Here is a 23,815-nt window from a genome sequence, read left to right on the forward strand (position 1 = left end):
TGCAGCGGGGGGCCAGAGGCGGGAAGGACCTTTAGTTCTTGTTCTCTAGGATCCAAACTTGGAAAACAATGACCGCTAAAAACGATTTGATGACTAAAATCTTTGACGGTTGCTAAGTTTAGCACCCAGGGTGGGGTAGGCACAGTGACGTACAACGTGCAAATCTTGACTTCCACCACCAGCCCGATGTCCTATCCGGGTCCCCTGTTTAACTCCTCTGTCTCCACACTTCCAAATAATAACTGGCAACCCAAATAGGGCTTAGAGATCAATGAGATACAGATTCAGTATCCCATTAGTACCTAGCACCTAAGCTAGTAAGGGCAATGTTTAACCCAAAGAAATCAACCACTAATGGTGGAATTTCAGGCACCAGAGGCGGTTTACAGGAGCTCCTAAAATCATACCAGTTCTCAACCCGGTAAACAGTGATAAACACTAGGCACTCAAACTAAAACAGTGCCTGGCAGATGGTAGGCGCTCAATAAGCATGTGCCCCTGCAGGCAGGAGCCGTGCAGCTCACTGATGCCACAGTCAGAGGACAAGAAGGCCTCCCTGGAGCCTCAGAGTGCCAGGAAGCACAGCCTCCAACCATCACCTCTCATCATGTCCTATCGCATTATAATTTACCTGCCGGTTCCGTAGGACAGTATTATGTATGGCCAGAAAGGGCTTCCAAGCACATGTATTTGGTCTTTTGAAGTTTGGAGGAGTCTTTCGACATTATTTAGTTTCAACCCAGTTGTTTTCAAACCTTAAAAGCCCCTATAGGGCTTCCCTGGTGGCGCAGTGGTTGAGAGTCCGCCTGCCGATGCAGGGGACGTGGGTTCGTGCCCCGGTCCGGGAAGATCCCACATGCCGCGGAGCGGCTGGGCCCGTGAGCCATGGCCGCTGAGCCTGCGCGTCCGGAGCCTGTGCTCTGCAACAGGAGAGGCCACAACAGTGAGAGGCCCGCGTACCACAAAAAAAAAAAAAGCACCTATAACACCAAAACCCAGACCCAACAAGGGATGGCACCCAGGCCCTCAGAGCACATGCAGACCCTGCCTCTCCCAGCGAGGCGCAGACCCCTTTCACTAATCAATTATGCCGCTCTTTCCTGCTGAGCCAAGCTGTGGCTTCGGATCCTTCTCAGGGCCCAGGGTCTGCTTGGTTTTGTTCTAGGATATGATGTGCCTCCAATGTAAATTCCTTCTTTGGAGGAAAAAAAAAAAGTGTCTACAAAAATCCATTGAATTTACCAGCCATTCATGACATGTGCATCGTGTTTCTGGGCTTTCTGTTGTTTTTGCCTGTGTTTGCTCCCTCTTCTTCCGGGGCCAGTGCCCCAATCTTCCCTGGGGACCCACTTCCTCCACTCCCACTGCAGTGGAGAAATAGAGCTTAGAACTGGGTGGAGTGAGAAGAGAGAAACAGATATCACGGCCTAACTCATTCAGTTACGGTCCATTGCACTTCCTTGGGTTCTGTAGAAATGCGAGCCCATAACACCCCTCTAAATTTGGCCAGTTTGATGGGATCTTTGCCTCTTATGCCTGAAAGACCCCCTAGCTGACCACACACACACACACACCAAGCTGGGCACTGAGGGGTGATTCCAGGGTGACAAAGGGTCCCTGTCCTTCAGGAGTTTCCCAGTCTAACAGATGGTTACACAGACTCAAGGAACCAGTCATAGAACCAACTCCAACTAAGATGGTGATGGAACAAGAGAAACCACTCTCCCCTCAAAGGGCTCATCCCCTCCTCCGATGGGCTGACGCTAAGCCTCCCAACCCCCCCCCACTACAGCCCCCAGGGGTCCTGGACCTGGAGTCAGGAGACTGGGAGTCCGGTGGGAATTTGGACAGATCACCCTGGGCCTCAACTTCGTCATCTGTAAAATGGGGAGGAAAATGCCATGTGACCCCCAGGCAGGGAGTTGCAGTGTCCAGGTCTCACGGAGGGAGCGGGGGAGGGCAGTGGTTAAGACAAAGGACAGGCCACCTCTGGGGCTGGACCCTCCTTCTCCCTGGGTGAGGGAGGGGTGGGGGGGTGGAGAGATTCCACTGAAGCCCCTGTACCATGCTGCCCCCGGCCCCCGCCCATATAAGCTCCAGGTGAGAAACCTGAGGAACCTTGTAACCCAGGCTTTCCCTTCCACGTCTAGAACACTCACTCATTTGAAATTGGGCCTTTTCTGGGCATTTGCTGGGGACCGTTTCTGGGAGGAAATGCCCACACTTGCCTTTTTATCCACTGAGCAGGTAAACCTCCCAGTCCCGCGCTGAGATCCTCCCTTCATGCCCTTCCCAGCATCCCACTAAGCAGGCACCCTGACCTGCCCTCCCCTCCCAGGGGACAGCAGTGCCCCAGGCAGCAGGGTCCAGGGCCAGCACTTCAGGCTGCCCAGAGGGACGGGCAGGCCGATTCACAGCAGCTGCTCTCCTTCAAGGCTCTCCTAGGAGTCGCCACTTTCTCCCTGGCCCTCCGGGAGGCCACATGACAACGGTCAGGGTCAGGGTCAGGCTGGGGCCAATGGCCAGGACTAAACGCCCAAGGTGAGGGCTGACCAAACCCATCAGATCTGACACTTGCCTTTCAGCTCTTCTTTTTCCTACAGTAAACCTGCCCCAGTTCCACAGTCAAGTGAGCTCCCGTGCCACCCGTGCACTGTCAGTATGAGAGGGGACCAATTCAAAGGCAAGAACTGTATCATCTACCACACCACCCTCACCACCACCAGCAGCGCCGCTGGCCGCCCACAACACCCTTGAAAACACATTCGTGGGCATCCCCCTGCCTCTGCACCGGCACTCTCTCCTAAAACAATATTCAGCAGCTCTGAATCACCAAAAGCAATTACTCCAAGAAGGAATTTAGGCAGACAGGCACTAGAATAAAGACAGTAGATAATTCCCACTGTCAGGTAACGGCTCCCCTGAGAATTTCCCATAATAAAAGAGGAATCAGAAAGAGAGCATTTTTTCCCCAGAAAGGAAGGGGAGACTGTGCATCGATAAACAGAAGGCTCTTCTCTTCTCTGCTGCCTCTTCTCCCCTCCCTCAGCTGTGCCCCCGCGGGACCAGAGCACTGTGGAGTCATGGAACCCATGGGGATCGCTGGGGGAGGCAGGTGGGGCCGAGTTCCGGGGTCCCAGGCGCTGGGGACAGTGCTGGGTTCACAGAGGACATTTGACTCTCGTGTCCTTCCTTGGGCAGGGATGCGGACTGCGCCAGGGCTCCTGTTACACACAGGCTCAGGGATGCATGATTTGGCAGTTAACCTCTCTCTGTTTCATGTGTCCATCTCATTCCCTCAACAAGGCCAAATGCTCTTTGAGAGCAGGTCACAGCCAGCCCTTCCTTGCCACCTGGCCCTGAACACCCACATAAAGGACCTGCCACTTAATCCAGGAGTTGATGGAGACACACACAGGTTTACCTGGGGCCAGTTACTTGGTTTCCTTGACTGTCAAATGGGGAGATACCATCAAACTACTATATAGATGTCTACAACACCACATCCCCCAAGACGGTCACAAAGCTTTGTCAATAGTTATTCCAGGAAGAAAGTGTCCTAAGGTCAGAGGTTTGGAGAGTTCTGGGGCAAACAAAGTTCGACAGATTTCTGATTTGCAGAACTTCTCAGAGCCTTTAAAATTGCCATTGTGGGTTGGTACTGTACAAATGGGCATCAAGTATGCAGCCTTTCCCAAAACTCCTTTTTTACAAAGTATCCTCCAGACTGCCATTCCATGGGACATACCTGGGCCAACAATAGTTGCAGACAAAAGGCATAACAAGGATGCAATAAGGCATTTAAGGGGGACTGGCTGGTGGGGTGGGAGCTCTAGGAACATTTCATGGAGGGCACAGTGCTTGAGATAAGTTCTGAAGGAACAAGGAAGGGCAAAGACAGGGACATTCCAAATAGAGGGGACTGGCCAGCAGGAGCCCAGAGGTGGGAGAAGCCTGGGCATGCTGGTTCTGGTTGTTATCTAGACAGAATGAGGTAAAACAAATGGGGAGGGTCTTGGGGTAAAGAACACAGTAAGGGATTTTTTAAGATCCTTAAATAAAAACAATGGCTTACTTGTATGAGTACTTACCATGTGCTGGCATATGTGTAGAACAATTCTTACAATTCCTGTGAAGCAGGATCTATTATACCCCCCTCACTTCAGAGCCAAGGACAAGTTAAATGACTATGCCAATCTATGCAGCTACTGAGTGGCAGGGCAAGGACTGGAAGCCCCCAGGACATCAAGTTCAGAACCCATGCCCTTGGGAATTCCCTGGCTGTCCAGTGGTTAAGACTCAGCGCTTTCCCTGCTGGGGCCCAGGTTCAATCCCTGGCGAGGGAACTAAGACGCTGCAAGCCACGAGGTGCGGCCAAAAGAAGAAAAAGAACCCATGCCCTTAACCACTGCACTCCCCGCCCCAGAGCCACGAGGGGCAGGGCAGAACCCAACGCCACCAACGCCAGCAACGTGTTTAGAGTCAGTGATTCCTTGCCACGTGACACCTTCTCCCTACGCCTTGGTTTTGATTTATACTCCATCGGCCAGTCCTCCCCAAATACGTACACAGGTCGTTAGTTCTGAATATTTAAAAAGAAGTCTTATCAACCATCCTTCCGGGAACGGGCAAGAAGGTGCCCAAACAGCATGCTGGCACCCAAAGAAACAGCAGCCAAACCATCAACATCCTCAACAAGATGTATGTTTCCCAAGCACGTGGCTGCAGCTTGATTTATGGGGCCCATTAAGCTAGTCTAAGAGGGAGCCGACCTCTCAAGGTGGGAAGGCTTGTCATCTTCATCATCAGATATTTCAATAATCATCTCAATCACAGAAAAGAAGGCACCGGCCATTTCCTGCGCTTGCAAAGGAAAGGAAGTGAAATTGTTTGCCTCCATTCAATTAGGTAATTAACTAGACAATGCAAAGAGAAATTCCAGCAAGGATATAAATACTTAAAATCCCTGCACTAGTTAGTGAGGAGGATGTCAACAACAGGATCTCTGGCGGAGGGGAGGCCAGGGCAAAGAGGTGTGTCCCAAGCTGAAAACAACAGCAGGCAGGCAGCAGTTTTTAATGACAGGCGCTTACCCGGAGCCAGCTCTGTGATAAGCACTTTACCTGCATTACCTCACCGACGCCTCAAAACAACTCGGTGACGTGGTCACTATTATCCTCGTATGACACATGGGAAAACTGAGGCACAGGCAGTGAAATGACTTACCTGAGGGCACACGATGGAAGTGACAAACTGAGCTCTGATTTCAAACCCAAATCTTCATCCATACCCTTCCCCTGCCTTTTTAATGGCGTGCCCAAGATAAAGGGGCTCTAGGGATGTACAGGTCTAAAGGGGGAAACTGAGCTAGGATTGGACATCACCCCCCGCTCCTCCCCAAGTGTCCTGACTGCCAGGCTTGGGGCCTCCCAGCTGACGGGGCTGCAGGGCTGCCACAGAGACCCAGGCAAGCTTGGGAGAAGTGATTTTGCAATCCTGTCTGCAGAAACCAGGGCAGCCGCCTCCAGCACCACTTCCTCCAGGAAGCCCCCCTGATACATCACCCTCCCCACACCAACCTGTGGCCTCTCCAAGACTGGGCATGCTTTCTCCCTAGGAGTGGACCCCGGAGGTTCACAGGAGGGAGGGGGGAGCCGAACCTCACATTGGTTTGAATCTCTCCACCCACCCCCTTCACCCAGCAGGGCTGCTTCAGTGTATGCTTCAACATACACTCACCTCAGCAACTTAAGCAGAAACAAGCTCTAGTGTAATGTGAATGCTGTGCATTTCCAGCATCTTCTTCAAGAAATTTCTTCCTCTGTCATACCTTTTCTCTATTCATCCCTGTAGCTCACTGAAAAACCCACATTCGAAAACCTTTTTGTTTGGTGGATTTGAGTCACCCTGTATCTTTACAAGAAAAAATAAATAAGTGATTCATATAGTCTCTTTATATCAGACTTTTCCATACCCAAAACTGCCTTCCCAGAGGCAGTAAGTTTGGAAAGGGCATTGGCCAGAGTATCCCAAGACCAATGTAAAGCTGACTGAGAAGGCCCTCGGTAACAATAATGCAAACAGTGAGAAGTAAGAACAAAATCACTAGCATTTGTTACGTGTTTACAAGGCACAGACACTGTACCGTGTTCCCTGGCTCCATGTCTAGTTTTAGCCTAACAACAACCCTAGCAGATAAGGATGATTATTATTCCAAATGGACAGATGAGAATACCGAGGATCAGAGAAGTGAGGTAACTTTGTCCAAGGCCACAGAGCTGGTAGGTGGAGCAGCTAGGACTCCAATCCAGGTCTGTTTAATGGACCCCAGACTAGCCCCTACCCTTAGCCTCTCCAAAATACCAGGCCCCTCTGCGGTGGGAACAAGCTGCTTGCCTCTTTCCCCACCTCCCACCCCAAGCCCAGGATTCAGCAGCCAACAACAGACCCCTGTTCCAAATCTGAATCAACACAGTATTGGTCACTCCACTCAAAGGGAAACGACCCCAGCAACCATCCTGCCTTAAAGGCACCTTCCGGGAGGGGAGGGGTGGGCAGGGGAGGATAGGAAAGGAATTAACATCAAAAAAGCCAACAGTTACAGGGGTTGGAAAGAGACAGGCCAGGAATGGCTTAATGTGCCCTTTCCTCCTGGAGCTTGGATACAGCCGTACCTGCTCTCCTCTGTTCCCCATCTCTGACTGCTCGTGGCCAGTGCTGGACAGGGAATGTGGGGGATGATGTCAATCTAGGATTCCTCATTCACCCCTTTCCTGCTCCTTACTTGCTTAATCACACCTAATTTCTTGGTATTTATGCTTTCACAATCCCACAGGAATTAGCCCAGCAGCTGGAGGGCAGAGAAGCACAGTGACTGACACCTCGAGCTGTGGAGTGGGGAAGATTTTCATTCAAACTCTACCTCTGCCCTGTCCAAGCTGGGTGACCTCCTCTCTGGGCCTCAGCTTCCTCATCTGCAAAATGGAGATGATAACAGGACCTCACGGGTCTGTTGTGAGAATCAAAGGGGCTGATCCTGGGAAAGTCTTGAGCCCAGATCCTGGCTCAGGGGAAGTACTCAGAAAGTGTGAGCTGCCAGGAATGATTTTTACAGCCCAGGGAGGTCCTGCCTCTTGCACAGAGCCAGGATGAGACAGAACAAACGCTAAAACCAGGTTCAAGCTGTCTCGACACAGAGCCACTCTCCTGGAATCTGTGAGACGGCAGAGTCCAGGAGCTTGTCATGGCCCAGCAGCTTCCAGGTCCACAGTTCACAGGCCAAGTACAAAGTCCCAACCCACAGGTTTGTTTTTCTTATACAGACACACACACACACACACACACACACACACAATCGACAAGTGGCTCAGAGTGAAAGTTCCCAAACCTTGGCATCCTCCCCCATCCCGAGGTGAGTAGTGATCTCATCCCTGTGACTAAGACAACGCCAAGAGCCCTCGCCGGGAACCCGCAGGCTTGGCGCTGCTGGCTCCCAGCCCCAGGAGGGGCCAAGGCTGCAGAACCAGGATTCACACAGAGCTGGGAATCCCTGCGCTTGGAGCTCAGAAGCAGAGTGGCTCTGAAAAGCACAACAGTGTTGCAGCCAAAGCCCAAGACGGGGCTGGAGATCGGGTCTGAGTCCCAGCAAACCCAGGCCTCTGTCTGCCCAACTCTAAAATGGGCGGACGACAGATTTTCAACGGTCTGAGAGATCTGGTTTATCTCCCATCCTGCCCACCAGGGTCTCCCCCTATCTGGGGAAAGAGCAAAGAGCTAATAAAGGTTTGGGTTAGAGGACAAAGGGCACTAAAATGTGTGGAAGGAGAGCCTGGTGGTCTGGGAGCTTGCCCGGGGCAAGGAGGCACTAGCGCAGCCTGTAAAAGTTTCAATGAATCAGGACAGGAGAGAAGAGCCTTCCCTCAACTTCAGCCACCGACTCCTCCCTCTCCTTTAATTCCTCCAACCGCGGCAAGGACAGATAGACAGACAACCAGGAGAACCTAGATTGGAAACAGGAAGAAGCAGAGAAACCCAGATATAGACTTTGCTCCAGAACCCAGAGGCAGCAGAAAATGAGAGTCTCCCTCCTCTACAGTACAGGTTCCAGAAGGAGATGTGGGGAGGGACAGGGTGTCTTCTGAGGATTTAAATAAAAATCTGCTCTACCGGGACTTCCTTGGTGGTCCAGTGGTTAAGACTCCACGCTTCCATTGCAGGGGGTACGGATTCCATCCCCGGTCTGGGGAACTAAGATCCCAGATGCCGCGTGGCACAGCCAAAAAAAAAAAAAAATCCCCGCCCCCTCCCCGCCCCGGCAAAAAAAATCTGCTCTACCAAACACCATAACAAGACACCCATAGCAAAGCCGGGGGAGCACGCCATCACACGGCACTTTTGATAAAGCATTAACTGCTGCGCTCTGGAATCCTCAATGGCTCCCCGTTCGTTGCCTACAGTATCATGTTCACGCGCCTTATTATGACATTCAAGGGGTCCGACTTGGGGTCTCGATGGTACTTCTGTGCTTCACTGTCATCACTACCCCCACCTCCCCACACACTCCCGCTCCAGCACGTACAGCCTCCCACTGCCCCCCAAGCCCTGGGGCCTTGATCCAGCCTGCGTCTTCCTTGCTGCTGCTTCGTTTAGTAATCTACCGCTATTGTTTCAATCAACCCCCTTCCCTCCTGTAGCCTGTGGACTTTAGACTTTAACTGGGCTCCTCGCAGGGGCCCAGGGAACAGACCTAGGTTCTGCCACCAAATACAGAGCACAGCCTCAAGCAGAAACTGGGCGCATGCCGCCACATGCTCCTTCATAAAATGGGCAGCCCGACCTCCACCCACGTCAGCGGCTCAAGCCACTCGAGTGAGATAATGGAGCCGAAGGGCCGCGAGCAGCCTCAAGTCTGACACAGACCCGAGGGATTAGGATGCCTATTTTTAACTCCCCACATCCTGGCTGAAAAGCAAATCCCTCACACACCCTGCAGATCCCTATCAGGGGGCCAGCGGAGCCTTTTGGGAATTCTCTCCTCGGGAAGCAGCGCCAGCTTTGATGGATGGGAAAGGCTCCGAGATCGCGGCTCCATCCAGAGCCAGCTTCCATTATGTCTGGCTGGGTCCTCACCGCTCCCGTCAGACAGCCATTTCCTGGTGGACTCAGCTGTCACATATTCTCCAGCCAGTGACAGTCAGACAGGGTCACCAAAGATGCTGAGAAGGACCATTCACTCCTTTACTTATTCATTTACCTCCATGCTCCCTCCCCTCCCCCTCTGAGGAGGTGCGACCTAGGGTGGCCCAGAGGAGTCAACCCTGAGGCACCTGTGCTGAGATGCTCGGTCCAGGGGCAGAGGCAGGGGTGGAGACAGGTAAACTGAGAAGACAAAAGTGAGCAGGACATTCAGTAACAAGGGCAGCACGGGAGGTGACAGCACTTCAAGGGCCCCTGCCAGCGTCTACTCGGGCAAGGGACTTGGGCAGCATCTGAGCCTAAACCCAGACTCTCATCGATCTCACTTCTCTCCCTCCAGCATTCCTTGAACCTTACTCCAAGATGGGTCTTCAACAGCCACCGTGACCTACAAGGAGATGGGAGCTCCCTCCTTGGGGATAGAGAGCTCCTCCCCGGTCACCTGGCCCAGCTGTGTGGGTGTTGACTAAAGCCTGTTCTCCTTGGTCCCTCCTCGCCCACCTGCTACTGCCTGAGTTCACTCTCAGCAAATGATACTAGCGGGGAAAATGACCCCAACACAAGAGCCTCATTCTGAATGGGGAGCCGTCACGATGGAGAGCCTCTTCCTGGTTCAAAAGCCCTCGCTGAACGCAGGGACAGACAGTTTCCCCGGAGATTCTGACTGCAAAGAACTGCGCATCCCTAGAAAAGTCAAGGGAATCCCTGGGTGCCTCTGGGGCCATGTCTCTGGGCCCCCGACACAATCCGCATGACCTTGCAGACCCTTTGTAAATACTTTACAAACTCTCTTCTGAATTCTAGAGAATCAGATGAATCTTGGCTACGCTGCTTTGAGACCTGAAGTACAGCCTGCAGGCAGGGGAGCTGACAAGGTACCCTTTTCAGACCTGGTTCCAGGCCTCTCTGTCTTTGATGCCACAAAGCCAGAACAGACTTTCTTACATAGCAAGAATGAGCCAAAGGAGGCAGAAAGCCTTTCCAAAAACCAAAGCCATCCCTCCGTGCATCCCTTGGCTGGAGCTAGCTTAACCCAGAGCCCAGACAGACAGGACCCCCACCTGTTTGCGTGGGGAAGCGGGGTGCAGGCAAAAAGCTCTGAGCCAGGAGCGTAAAAACCAAGCCCGATTACAAGCCAGTCCAACTCTACAAGGCTTTACGAGCGTTTACTAGACCAAGGAAGGCCCTCGCCAGGCCCCACCCACTCCGTGGGCACCGAGATGAGAGATAAAGCCAGGCCTTGCCCTCAAGAAGTTCAGAATGCATCTCTGGAGATGGACAAGCTGATGACAAAGTGTGAAGCAAGGGAGTTGGTAAGAGCTACAAACCAGAACCGCACAGGGGGATGTCTCCCCCTTAGCGATGAGACTAGCAGAAGTGACATTTGTGCCAGTCCCCGAGGGGCAGTTAGAATTTGGGCAATGAAGCAGTGGTTGAGAGAGAACATACAGGAGTCACAGTTGGAGCTTGAAGAACAGAGAGAGAAGAGGCAGGGAGGGAAGTGGGAGGAGGCCTGGGGCCCTGATGACCAGGCCAGAGAGCATGGGTTTGATCCCGTGGGAGGGTGACAGGGAGCCCCACCCTCAGGGAGGGGAAAGGAGGCATGATGGACGGGGAGCTGAGGGCAGGTGGCTGGCAGAGGCCACGGTTGACAAGGGCCTGCTTTACGAAGCCAGGCTGCTGGGAGCCCGCCCTGGGCATGGAGGACAGGCCACTGGAAGCCCCCAGTCCTGACACAGACTCCAGTTGGGAGGGGTTGGACTCAAGGAAGGCTGGGGACGCCCCATGGAGAGACATGCAGTGGCTCAGGAGGTAGATGAGAGACTATGACATTCTCTTGGTCTCTCGGCCAGGGTTGTCCCGGGCTGAGAGAGGGGCTCGACTGGGGCCCCAGCTCCCCCTCAGCTCCCATCCACACTCCCAGTCATTCCCACCATCACCCTCCTGCAGTGTTCAGAGTAATCCACCTCACTCTGCCCCGGGCACCCTCCTGCTGCCCCCCCACTGCACCCCAGCTCCCCAAGGGCCCCGGACACTGAGCCCACAAACGCCCTCCCAGCTGGTTTCATAACCAGCCCCAGGGCAGCACTCTGCTCTCCAACCCCACCAACAACTCACCCATGCCCCGAGTCCATCATGGAAGCCCACGCCCTGCCCCCGGAAATGCAAAAAAACAAAAAAGGTAACCTGTGTATGTCAAGGTTGGAAGGAATCTCAGAGATCTAACCAAACACCCCCCACCCTTTCTAGACAAGGAAACTAAAGGTTTAAGGGATGACCAGCCCTGCCCAGGATCACACAGCCCAGTGGTGGCCCAGTCAGAACCCAGGTCTTCCAGCATCCGGGCGAGGACTCTGGCACCAAAGCCACGACCAGGTGGGGCAGAAAACAATGAGGTGTGGGAGGCAGCGTGAAAAAGACCTGTGCTTATTGTCAAGGGGCCTGGGTTCAAGTTCTGACTTTACCATCTCCCCCATGCACCCAGACGGTAGAGCTTTGGACGTGTCACTGTAGCTTCCTGGACTCCAATGACCTCTTCCGTAGAATGGATGTTTACTAATTCGGTGCTTTCAGGAGATCAAACAGGATAAAGGTGAAACAAGTGCTCTGTGTAAAGCAGGGCTAGGAGGTTGGGACTGGGACCCAGCCGAGGCCGGTGCAGGCGATCGCCGTACCCCACACCCCTCCTGGCACCAGCCCTACCCAGCCAGCCGCAGCTCAGCTGTTTCTCTAGAGCTGCCCACGGACCAGCAGAGCAGCCCTCCAGGGAAAGGATGCATTTCCACTGGATTTAAAACACCAATGCAGGGCTTCCCTGGTGGCACAGTGGTTAAGAATCCCCTGTCAATGCAGGGGACACGGGTTCGAGGTCTGGTTTAGGAAGATCCCACATGCCGCGGAGCAACCAAGCCCGTGCGCCACAACTACTGAGCCTGCGCTCTAGAGCCTGCGAGCCACAACTACTGAGCCCACGAGCCACAACTACTGAAGCCCGCATGCCTAGAGCCCGTGCTCTACAGCAAGAGAAGCCCGTGCACCGCAACGAAGAGTAGCCTGCTCACAACAACTAGAGAAAGGCCGCGCACAGCAACAAAAACCCAACGCAACTAAAAAATAAATAAATAAATATATTTTAAAAAAAAAACACAACACCAATGCACACACAGCAGACCTACCCCATTCCCCTCCCCAAGAAGCTGGAGCACAGCACTTCCTGTCTGGGAGATCAGAGGCCATCATGGGGCCATGGAGGAGGAAGGGGTGTGTGTGGAGGGGAGTCCTGCCCACCTGTCCGGGGTCCCCATCACCCGTGCTGAGAAATCTCAGCACCAGAGCTTCATCCAAGGTGCACCAGTGCTTCTAGAAAGCAGAGGCCAGATGTCTGGGGAGATGGGGGTGGGGGGAGGGGTGACGAGTAGGGCCATGCACATCCACTGTGGCAGGAGAGGCCTCACCAGGGCACTCTGTCCTCCTAGGGCCTGCCCCATAATGCGTGACATCCACCCAGTAGCCTTCCACAGCCCATCACAGACAGCAGTCACCCCGTATACTGGGGGTATAACATCTTGTCCCAGGAAGGGAAAGTAACCAGCTCAAAAGAGTGAAGCCAAGGGCTTCCCTGGTGGCTCAGTGGTTGGGAATCCGCCTGCTAATTCAAGGGACACGGGTTCCAGCCCTGGTCCGGGAAGATCCCACATGCCGCGAGCAACTAAGCCCATGTGCCACAACTACTGAGCCTGTGTTCTAGAGTCCGCGAGCCACAGCTACTGAGCCAGTGTACTACAACTACTGAAGCCCACGCGCTCTAGGGCCCACGCTCTGCAACAAGAGAAGCCACCGCAATGAGAAGCCCACGCACCACAACGAAGTGTAGCTCCCGCTCACCGCAACTAGAGAAAGTCCGTGCGCAGCAACAAAGACCCAGAGCAGCCAATAAATAAACAAGACTTGAATTCAGATCTCCTGGAACCCACATGCCACATTCTTTCCCTAAGCATGCCTTGGGGCTGCGGTTCTCAGACTGTGCTGTGCGTGAGAATGGTCTGGGGAGTTTTAAAACGTGCAGATTCCTAGGTCTGGAGTAGAGGCGAAAGATCTGCATTTTAATAGGGGCGCCAGGTAATTGTGAGAAAAGCACTGCCAGCAAACACCACAGACTGAGACACACACACACACACACACACAGTGTGTGGGCACAGTGGACACGCATGCCAGCACAGGACAGAAGTAACGATAAAGGCAGATGCTAGCTTTGGGATGCAGCCTAGCTCCTTATGTGTTGTATGACCTTGGGTAGGTCTCTTAACCTCTCTAAACCTGTTTCTTCATATGTAAAATGAGGATAAGAAAAGATTCCACCTCATGGGGCTGCCTTAAGGCTGCACAGAAATAGTATCTGTACAAGCTCTCAGTACAGGACCTGGCATATAATAAACACTCAATAAATGGTGCTGTGATCATTGCCAGACTCAGTTCAGTGTGTTGAACGCCTCAGGGAAGGAACAGAATGCCAGGCATCAGGGGACCACAGTGAATAATTGAGCCAATAAGAGATGCCTGAAGGGTTGTACTAGAACCAGTGGGTAGAAGTAACAGGGACACAGATTTCTACTCCAAACAGGAAGAATTTTTTCACAGACTGGAGTTGCCCAATCATGAAACCAGCTGCCTAGTGGGCTGCCACTCAAGGATCCCAGCAAAAGAGATTAGATGCTCTCCAGGTGGAGATGCAGCTTCGGGGAAGGAAGCATAGGGATGGGGTAGCTCGATGATCTTGAAGGTGACTTTGGCCAGGTTCTACAGGTCAGCCCCTCTCCCTATCGTGCTGGTTAATTAGTGCACTTGCACTTCCCTGATATTTGCAACCGTAACCACCAGGCATCCAAATGGGATGGGAAGAGATCAGTGGTAGACAGAAGGCCTTATATCTTCCGAATAATTCATGACAAGGAGGGGGATGGATGGGGCTGTCTTAAATCGGAGGCTTACAAACCCAGTGAAATCACATGCCTTGCAGAGTATGTGCATCTGTCTACTTTTCTCAAAAAGGCTGGTTAAGAGGGGCTGGTCCACACCAACTTTTGAGAGGAGAGGAAACTGAGTCACAAAGGGTCTGGGGCCCTCAGGCAGCAAAAAGGCCCAAGCTCCAGGATGCAGACTGGCAGCCCAAGGCTGTTGTCCTATGAGCCAGATGCTTTCCATGCCTAACCTCACAAAAGCCTCACCACATCCCCCTGGGGTGGGAACTTTGAGCTCAGAGAGGTTAGGAAACCTGCCCAAGGACACACAGCTAATGAACAGCAGGGCTGGGCTTTTCCGGGCTCCAAAGCCTGTGTTTGGTATGCTTTTAACTCTCAGGTGTACCGTCTTAGGTCAAGAAAACAGACAGGCATTTGGCTTTGACACTGAGGGGAAATAAAGATGATCATTAAAAAGGATGATCCTCATACCACAAACCTGTGACAAGCTACCTGCCTATCCACCCTCAATCAAAATTAATTACCCCCCTAAGTAGCAAAAGAGGGCAGGAGAGGAGAGGCGCAGTTTCCATATGACTCAAGCCAGACAGCTCAAAAGAATAGACCGTTCAGAAACAAGAAAAGCCCACGGTGTTCCTACGAGGCTGGGGACTGGCACCTAGATGGCTTTGGTCCCTGTTCCCACTCTGCTTGCTCAAGATGTTTTCTGGAGGGTAGGGTTCCAGGCAGCCCAGGAAACAGAAAAGAGATCTCACTCCAATAACCCCGCCCCCCTGAAAATTGAGGAGTGGCTACTGGTCGAACAAAACAACACCCAAAACTTGGGTGCCCCGGGGTGCCTGGCTCTGGCCACAGAGGAGTGGCTGCCCAAACATCAACCCCCAGGAGTAGATGAGGAAGGTCCGAGGTTTGGGGAGACAACTTGGAATTGTTAGGGTTGGGAGGCTGCAGAAAGCCCCCAGCCAACCCCCACCGGCTGCGAGCCCCAGCTGGGGCTGCCTTCCTTGTAACACCGCGCGGTTCTCTCCCAAGGACCCAGCTGTCTAGAGAGGCGCCCAGGAAAGTTTAAAGGGTCAACTCACCACGCAAAGATCCTCGCAGCATAGGGGGCTGTAGGGTAGAAGAGGGGTGGGTAAAGCAAAGTCGCAGCCCACTCCTCAGTCAGGCACCACTATACCACCCATCAGGGTCCCCAGGTCCCCTCGAACCCCGGATCCCTCTAGGACCCCCGCAAGACCCCGAGGCCCCCTCATACGGACTCGCGGGGGCCTAGCTCTTACCTCTACTCGCCAGCCTGGCCGCTGGGCTCTGCCATCCCAAAGGCACCGGAGCCCGAGCAGCACAGGGCCAGAGTCACGAGGCGGCGAGGTCGCGGGGCGCACGAAAGTTTCAGTAGCGCCAGCCAGGCGCAGCGGAGCGGAGCCGGCCAGGCAGGCGCTGGACCCCGCCAGGCAGGCGGCGGACCCCGCAGTAGCGCGCTCTGGCCGGCTCCGCGCCTCCGCCTGCGCCGCGGTGCTTGGGCTCCCGGGCTCCCCCGGCCACTCTGCCAGCCCAGCCCCGCCAATCGCAGGCCCCGGCACCCGCAGCCCCGCCCGCTGGGCCCGGACAGAGAGGAGGCGGGGAGGGGAGGGGAGGGAGCGCACCTGTTTGGCCAGTCGACCCCACTACTACCCGCGCCGGCCGGACTGGGCAGCGCAGATCCCCTCGGTTGACGGCACAGGCTCCTGGTCCCCTCTTTTGCCCCGGATCTGGGCCGGTCCACACGCCCACTCCCCTTCCCCGGCTCAGCTAGCTTGCTGAGCCCCTCTGTGTGGCCGGACTGCGCTCTTTTCCCGGGATTTCAAAGGTAAAATCCCAGCTTTAGCCCAGGGACTATGCAGATACCAGACTGAGGAGTGGGCTGCGACTCACCCCTCTTCCACTCCACACTCTCCTCTCCCGCAAGGATCTTCGCGCGTCCGGTGACCTCTTAAACTTTGCTGTGCGTCTCCCCTTGATCTCCACCCGCGGGGGCCGTGGGCTGATGCTAGGTCCAGAGCTCCGGGAGAGGACGGCGGTGGGGGGGGGGGTCTGGGGGGCGTCACAGGGAGGGCACCTCCAGCCCTTCCATCAACAAATTCTCCACCCCATCTGGGTTCGGGCAAACATCTCCAGAATGCTTGCGATCCGTTTCAGCAGGTTCCCCTACTTCTCTTGGGGTCACAGTCAAAATTAAAGCTGGACGATTTTACTGTCCCATAATCCAGATAGGAAGACTGAGGCCAAGGGCAGGCAAAGGCTTCTCAAAAGAGGTGGCGAGACTGCGACTTCTTGCGAACCAAAGATGAGCTTGCTGAGAGCGCCTGACTCTTCTCCCCAAGCCCTGCTTGGGTTCCGACGCCTGCGTTCACCTTCCTTCGGCCCCGCCCCCCCGCCACGGACCCAGGGTGGGGAAGGAGAAAGAGGCGCCAGCAAGTGCCTGGGAAAAGCGAGAGGCGCGCCGGCTGCGGCCCGGCCTTACCTCGGCAGTAAAGCGTGTCCTCGCAGAGCGCGCCGGCGGGAAGCCCCAGCAGCGGCAGGGAGGCCCAAGCGAGCGCGCGGGAGGCCGCGCCGCGGGCTCCCATGCCGGACGGCCTCGGCCGCTCCTCGGCCCGCGGGCCTTCCGCCCTCCGCGGCACTTGTGGGGACCACGCTGTGCCCGCGGCCTCGGTCTCGGTTTCGGGGGTGGGACGAGGGCCAGGCCTGGGGTGGGGACTCCCGGTGGGGTGGGACTGTCGCGGCCGGCTCCTGGCGAGCGTAGGTCGTGCTGGGCAGGACGCTATTTTTAGCAAGAGCTGCTCTCCCAGTTGGACGGACAGAACCAGTTAATTCGACAGTTCATGAAAGGGCTACACTGGGAGCTCCCCGGAACGGCAGCCGCAGCGCTGCTGAAAGCTGATCCTTCGCATTCCTGCCTCGGGAGGCGGGAGGGCGGGAGGAAGCCTCTAATTCCTGAGGGAAGCCGGCATCCTCTCAAGGCAGCTCCTGGGTTCCAAGGGCACGCCCAGGACAGGGCTCTCTAGATGGACTCTGAAACCCGCGGGTTTTCCTCCTCCTGACCCCAGGCCTCAGACTTCCCACAAAATGCCCACCCGAGGTCCCACTCTCCCTACTGGTCTCCAGTACTGGGAAGAGCCCCCAGAAGTGGGATGTGGCACACACACTTCACTCAGGATCTACTTGCTGAAAGAAGGAAGGAAAAGTGAAAATTCTGCACCAGAAAAGCTGGAGGATCAGGTAGATGTCTTCAGAGCCTAGGCAAAATGGGATGGACGGAAAGGTGGCTTCGAAATGCTACAAGAACACCTTCTGTCTGTGTGACCTTGGCAAATCATCTCACCTCCTCTGTGCCTCAATTTCCTCTTCTGCATAAGGGAGTCTCGGGAGCCCAAGAGACTGAGTGTGAGAAAGTCTTTGCAAACAAAAGCATGACGTGGATGTTCATGTAATGAGTGATGAGAGGGACACAAGGATGAATAAGACACGGATATGCTCTCAGGAAGCCATTAGCTCTTCTAATTCAAGGAGGTGCTAAGAGCCTAAAAAGGTACAACTTGACCGTATATTAGCCCAAGGATAGATAAATAGGCCAATGGGCTAGAACAGAGGCTGCAAAAATAGACCCACACATATATGGAAACTTCATACGCGGCAGAGGTGGTGCTGCAGGCCACTGGGGAAAGGGTGGACTTTTCTATAAATGTTCTTTTATGGAGCAATTGGATGTCCATGTTGAAAAAAAATGAGATGGAATCTCTACCTCACACCACGCATAAAACAAAATCAATTCCAGGTGGATTAAAGAAACTTAAATGCAAAAACTTTTTAATAGGGAAAGGTTTCTTAAAGACACAAAAGGCTTTTGAGCTTAAAGACTCAAACTATCAAGAAAAAGACTGATACATTTCATTAAAGAACATAACTCCTGTTTATCAAAAGAAGACATTTGGAACATGATATCCCAAACATACAAAGATCTACAAATCAATTTTCAAAAGAAAACTGGATCAAAAATATGAACAGGGGGGCTTCCCTGGTGGCGCAGTGGTTGAGAGTCCGCCTGCCGATGCAGGGGACACAGGTTCGTGCCCCGGTCCGGGAAGATCCCATGTGCCGCGGAGCGCCTGGGCCCGGCCCGTGAGCCATGGCCGCTGAGCCTGCGCGTCAGGAGCCTGTGCTCTGCAACGGGAGAGGCCACGACAGTGAGAGGCCCGCGTACCGCAAAAAAATTTAAAAAAAGAAATAAAAAATATAAACAGTCAATTCCAAGAAGGGGAAACATGAATGTCCAATAAACATATCAAAAGAGATTCAGCCTCACTCTTACTCAGGGAAATGCAAAATAAAGCCAGAGGAAAGTGCATTTCACACCTGTGAGATCGGCAAAAAGCAAAGGGGAGGACGGCAGAAAGTGCTGATGAAGGTGTAGAGCACAGAGGACGCTCATACGCTGCTGGTGGAGGAGAAATGGTACCGCCGCTCTGGAGGACAATTTGACAGCATCTAGAAACGACGCACACACGCCAGTGACCCAGAGACTTGGCTTCTGGGATAAGTCTAGAGAACTTCTTGCTCATTGCAACCTCGTTATCCTAGTAAAGAATCTAAAACAGCCTCAACGTTTGTCAGTGGATGAAATGCATAAACAAATTGTGGATAGGGCAGTGAAAATCTATACTGCAGTGAAAATGACTAGAGATTCCTTATGAATCATTAATGGGGGGATGGGGAGTAAGTCGCAGAAGATCAAATGGTATGATATCATTGATGTAGATTTCTAAAACATGCAAAACAAAATGATACCCCATATTGCTAGGAATGCACATATGTGGTAAAAGTGTAAGGAAACTTAGAGGAATGATAAATAAATACACCATTCAGGAATTGTTTACTTCTGGGGGGAGAGGGAGATGTGAAGGATGATGGGAAAGGGTTTCCCTAAGATTGCTAAGGTTTTATTTCTTGACCTGAGTGGGAAGTACGTAACTGTTTGACTTTTCAGAACGTTTTTAAGGGTACAGAGCAAGCATGATGGTATAAAATATAAAGTCCCATAAAATCCACTCCTGCTCTGAACGTCAATGTCCTTATTTGAACGATGCAGTCATCGTATCTGTGAAGTGCTCAGCACAAAGCCTGACTCATGGTGAGGTTCTCAGTAAACCTTAAGAACACGAGTAGCCTGCTCCCCAGTCTCCACTGGGGCCCTTCATACCCTAGTCCCAGCCAGGTGAGAGTCCCCCACCAGAGCACCGTCATGCAACCAGGTCTCTCAAACCCCCAACCTCTGACATGCCTTCATAAACGGTTCATTCTTCCTGGAATGCCCAGTCCTCACCCGCTCTGCTGGACCAAGCCCTGTTTCTCCTATTACGGTCCAGCTCTGGCCCTGTGAGGTCTTCATCAACTCTCCCGGGCAGCGGGTTCCCACGGCACCCGCCCACCGCACTATCCTTGTTTATCACATTGCGGATTGTTGCACCTGGGTACGGATCCGTCTCCTCCCCGAGCTGACTGCGAACTCCTCCAGGTCACTAACCTTGTCTGAGCTACCACTGCAGCCCCACCACCCAGCCTCAGGAAGGTTTGGTGAATGAATAAAGCGGGTAACTGGATCCAGATACTCAGAAACAAAAGAGGTCATGTCAGACTCTCAAAAGGAAAGCAATCCTGCTATATGGATAGGCTGCTTGGTCTTCATGGAGTGTTCTTGGAAGGTAATGTGACCTTTGGGTCAGAGAGACCTGGGTTCACATCTGGGCTGAGCCACTGGCCAGCTGTGTGACCTAGGGCGTGCTATCACATCCCTCTGAGCTCAGTTTCTGTGTCTGCACAACCAGGACGTGACCAGGGCTGATTGCCAGGGGGTCTTGCAAGGATTCAGTGAGATAACAGAGGCAAAATGCATGGCCCCATTCTTGGAACAGGTAGCAATTATGTGAATATTGACCAAGAGGAAGATGTTTTCAGGGGAGGGCGGAAGGAACCCAAGTAGGTTACTATGAAAGTTGTGCGGCTGGTGAAAGAAATGCCAGGGTGGGGTGTTGTCCAGTTCTGAACAAAAGCATGCACCTGGAGGCTGGCCCAGACTCTTCTGGAACAGTCAGAAGTGTGCTCCGGGTCGGTGCTTCTCGTGGTCCTTCCTCCTGTCCTTTGTCCTACCTCTGGGTATGGGGCTGCACAGCACTTCAGGGCCACAGACCCTCCTCCCTGTCCCCCCACATTCACTCTGGCCCCCTCCAATCTGTTTTCACACGTAGCCCAGGGATCCCAATCTGGACCCGTCTTTTCCTTGCCAACTTCCATCTGTAGGGGCGACAGACCCTGTGGCACCGTCCCCAGGGACGCGTCCGAGGTGATTTACCAAATGCGTCTGCGCTCTGTATGCAAAACCCACATATGTCCACTGTCGGGAGCTTCCACCAAGGCAAAGTACAGGCTGGCAAACTGCTTATAGTCCAGACTCTGCAAGATGAGTTGGCCGGTGTCACACGTTGTACAAGCAAACAGATATACGAAGTCGACAGGGCTATGTGGTCACCGGAAAAGAACAATACTGCGCGCTTCATGGGTTCGGATGAGATTTTCTGAACTAATGAGCCAATCCTCTTTGATCCAGATCGCACTGGACAATGTAATGTTATCCTGGTGACATGGACGTTAGCCACTGTTGGCGCTTTGTCCCATGAAAACGGGCATGCAAGGCAGGAATCCCGTCCAGCTTAAGGTCGGCCATCTCAGTGCTTCTCAGGAAGGTCACTGATGACCTCCTTGGTGGTAACACCAAAGGACACCCGTGCACCTTGATGTCACCTGGCTTCTTGGCCATACTTCACCCCTGGAAAATCTCTGGTGCCTTCTATCTCACCATCCTCTCCCAGTTTTTCTCCTAGTTCTTTGGTCACGTTGCCCTCTCCTTGGCTACCTCATTTTACTCTATCGGGCTACAAAAGCTGGAGTTTGAGATTGTCTGCATCCCTTTTATCCTTCCAGACTCTCTCTGTGGGCAACTTCAACTGCATCCAGACCCATGGCTTCAATTGCTGTCCTTGTGCTGGTGATTCCCCAATGGTTATTTCCAGGCTGGTCCAGACACTGGCTGTCATCTTTTGCCTGAACTTCAATAAAGCACTGAGCTGGCTCTCTGCAGCCACCTGGGCCCTCTCCCCGTTGCCCCCTGTCCACGGGTCCTCCTTGTGGGGTTTTCAAACCTCAGATCCAATCCTATTCCCTCTACCCCTACTTGAAAGCTTTCAGTGGTTTCTTGTTACCTTCATGTGGCCTACCAGACCCTGGGTGGTCTGACCCCTGCCCACCCCTCCAGCCTCCTTCCTTGCCATCTCCCCTCTCCCCTCTCCGCCTTCAGCCCCCCAGCCAGCTTCCAGGTCCCCAAATATGCGATGCTCCTTCCCGTTACACAGCCTTTCCACACGAGACTCCCCTCTCTGGACCACTTTCCTCTGTCCCCTCCCATCCTTGCCTCAGTTACTTCTTTCCCTGGCAGCTTCAATGCCACGTCCTTAGGGAAGCCTTTTCGGGTTTTGCACGCTACACATCCAGGGTGTTTACTGAAGTTGGCGACTGTACCTTTACTGTGTGACCACCGGATGAGCGTGTTGCCCTCCCAGGTCTGGACGTCCCTGAGCACAGGGATCACGCCCAGTTTCATTCATTGTTGTATCTCTCCCCACCCCCAGCAAAGGCCTCAGCCCATAGTAGGTGCTCCAGGTATGTTTGTCGAATGAATGAGCGAAGCCGAGTCTGCTCGCACACCTCCAGTGCTGGGCTCTGTTCATCATTGTTGGACACTGTCCGTTGCCAGAAGTTTCTACATCTCTGCACATTGGTACGTACACAAGTGCGGGGTGCTTTGCCAGGTGCTTCGCGTGTTCTCTCGCTTAATACTCACAGCCACCTCTGAGCATGCTCAGAGAGTTTAAGCAACTGGCAGAACATCACGGGGCACGCGAATACAGAGCCTGTCCTCAAACCCGCGTCTGTTTGGCTGCAAATCCTGGGCTCTATAGCCTATAATGCCACACCACCGTTTTATAGTCGTACAAACTAATCAATGACTTAATCGCTTCTTCGGGCGGTGGGCCCTCACCCGATGATGGAAGTGAGATTCAAAACCACAGCGACTGAGGTATCATAGAACGAACACCCAGGCCCACAGGCACCCCCGGGCAGGGGTGACATGAGAGGAGGGGGAGGGAAGGGAGCAGAGTGAATCTCCGATCCAGTGTGTGCAGGACCCTGAGGGTCACGGAGGATAAACAGTAAAACGTGTAAACCTCACTTCCAGCTCAGAGGTGGCTGAGAATCAATTACGCAGAGAGAATGCAGCTGCGCTCAGACACTGTGAGTTACACTGGGCAGGACGATGCTCCGGTTCCCAGGACAGGCCTCTCTGAGGAGCCACAGCCCAGCCGGACTTTAATCAGTCCCCGATGCTTCGATACCGCCTTTATAGCTTCTCTCACACTACCACCACCGCCAGCTGTCCTCGGCTTCCCTGAGTGCCAGAGTCCATGTCACTGGGACTCCCTCTGTGCCAGGCTCTGGACTTGGTGCTAGGGGCACAGATAAACAGAACAGTGGGCCGCTCACGCGTGCAGAGGGAGACATGAGGAACGACACTGCCCGGGGCCCGTGGAGCACCCCTGGGCGCCAACCCCGTGCGCTCCTGACGGAGGCTGCTGGGTGGCTTTGGGGTCCCTGATGCCAGCCTTGTGGGCCAGAGGGGCACCTCCAGGAAAGTCATCCGAGGAGATGATTTCTGAGTGTGTCTTGAAGGAGCAGAGAGAAGTTAGCCAGGCGGAGAGGAAACAGCCCCTTCCAAAGCGTGACAGCGTGAAACAGCCCAGCCCAGCGTGCTCGGGGATTCCGATCAAGCAGCTGGGAGACAGGGGGCAGGAGGAAAAGGGAGCTGGGCCAGGAGGAGCCCCGAATGCCATGCCCAGGAGCGGGGACTGCAGGCAAGCTCCTGGGAGGTCTTAAGTAAGGGAGGGACAGCCAAAGCTTGAGTTTTACAAAAATCCCTTTATCTGGAAGAAGAAGATGGGTTCGTTTGTTTGTTTTTCTTTTTGCCACACCATGTGGCATGGGGGATCTTAGTTCCCTGGCCAGGGATCGAACCCGCGCCCTCCACGTTGGAAGCTTGGAGTCTTAACCACTGGACCGCCGGGGAAATGCCTTTTTTTCTTTTTCCTTGAAGGTGGGTTTAAAGGGCACAGACTGGAGGCTACAAAGCGCACAGTCAGAGGAGGGGGATGACTGTGAGTGAGGAAGGGGGACAGACAGCTCTTCGGAGGGACTTGGCTGGAAGGAAGACGAGAGATTGGGTGGTCGCCTGAGGGGAATGCTTTGGGTTGGGGTGGGGTTGGACGCTGTGATTTGCAGCCCACATCCCCGCTTCCAGAATAGAGGACTCACTCCCCAGATGTGGGAAGGCTGCTGCAAGATGGCCCCCAGCTGTCAGCCCTCTTTGGGGGTGTCCTCTGCGGAAGTAAGCCACCATACTGGAGGTGACACCCCCTTCCCGGGTGTCCTTCCCTCCTGCCTAGTGGGCGGTCAGCCCAAGGACATAAAGTCCCAGCCCCTTGATACCACTCAGGACAGCT

At 53.8% G+C, this 23,815-nt stretch overlaps 1 protein-coding gene across 2 annotated transcripts in view; it reads right to left on the reverse strand.

Annotated features, from left to right (window-relative positions):
- DAB2IP (DAB2 interacting protein) overlaps positions 1-23,815 on the reverse strand; it is a gene marked incomplete at its 5' end in the record, with an annotated part of 194,918 nt that overhangs the window by 153,784 nt on the left and 17,319 nt on the right. Inside the window, one exon of one of the 2 annotated variants that reach the window (XM_082655876.1) lies at positions 15,455-15,593. The exons of the other annotated variant lie outside the window; for it this stretch is intronic. Of the gene's footprint in view, positions 1-15,454; positions 15,594-23,815 lie in introns of those variants that run through there. 2 annotated transcript variants of the gene reach the window in all.

This window comes from Grampus griseus, assembly GCF_964374135.1.
Source record: "Grampus griseus genome assembly, chromosome: 6".
NCBI classification, from domain to species: domain Eukaryota; kingdom Metazoa; phylum Chordata; class Mammalia; order Artiodactyla; family Delphinidae; genus Grampus; species Grampus griseus.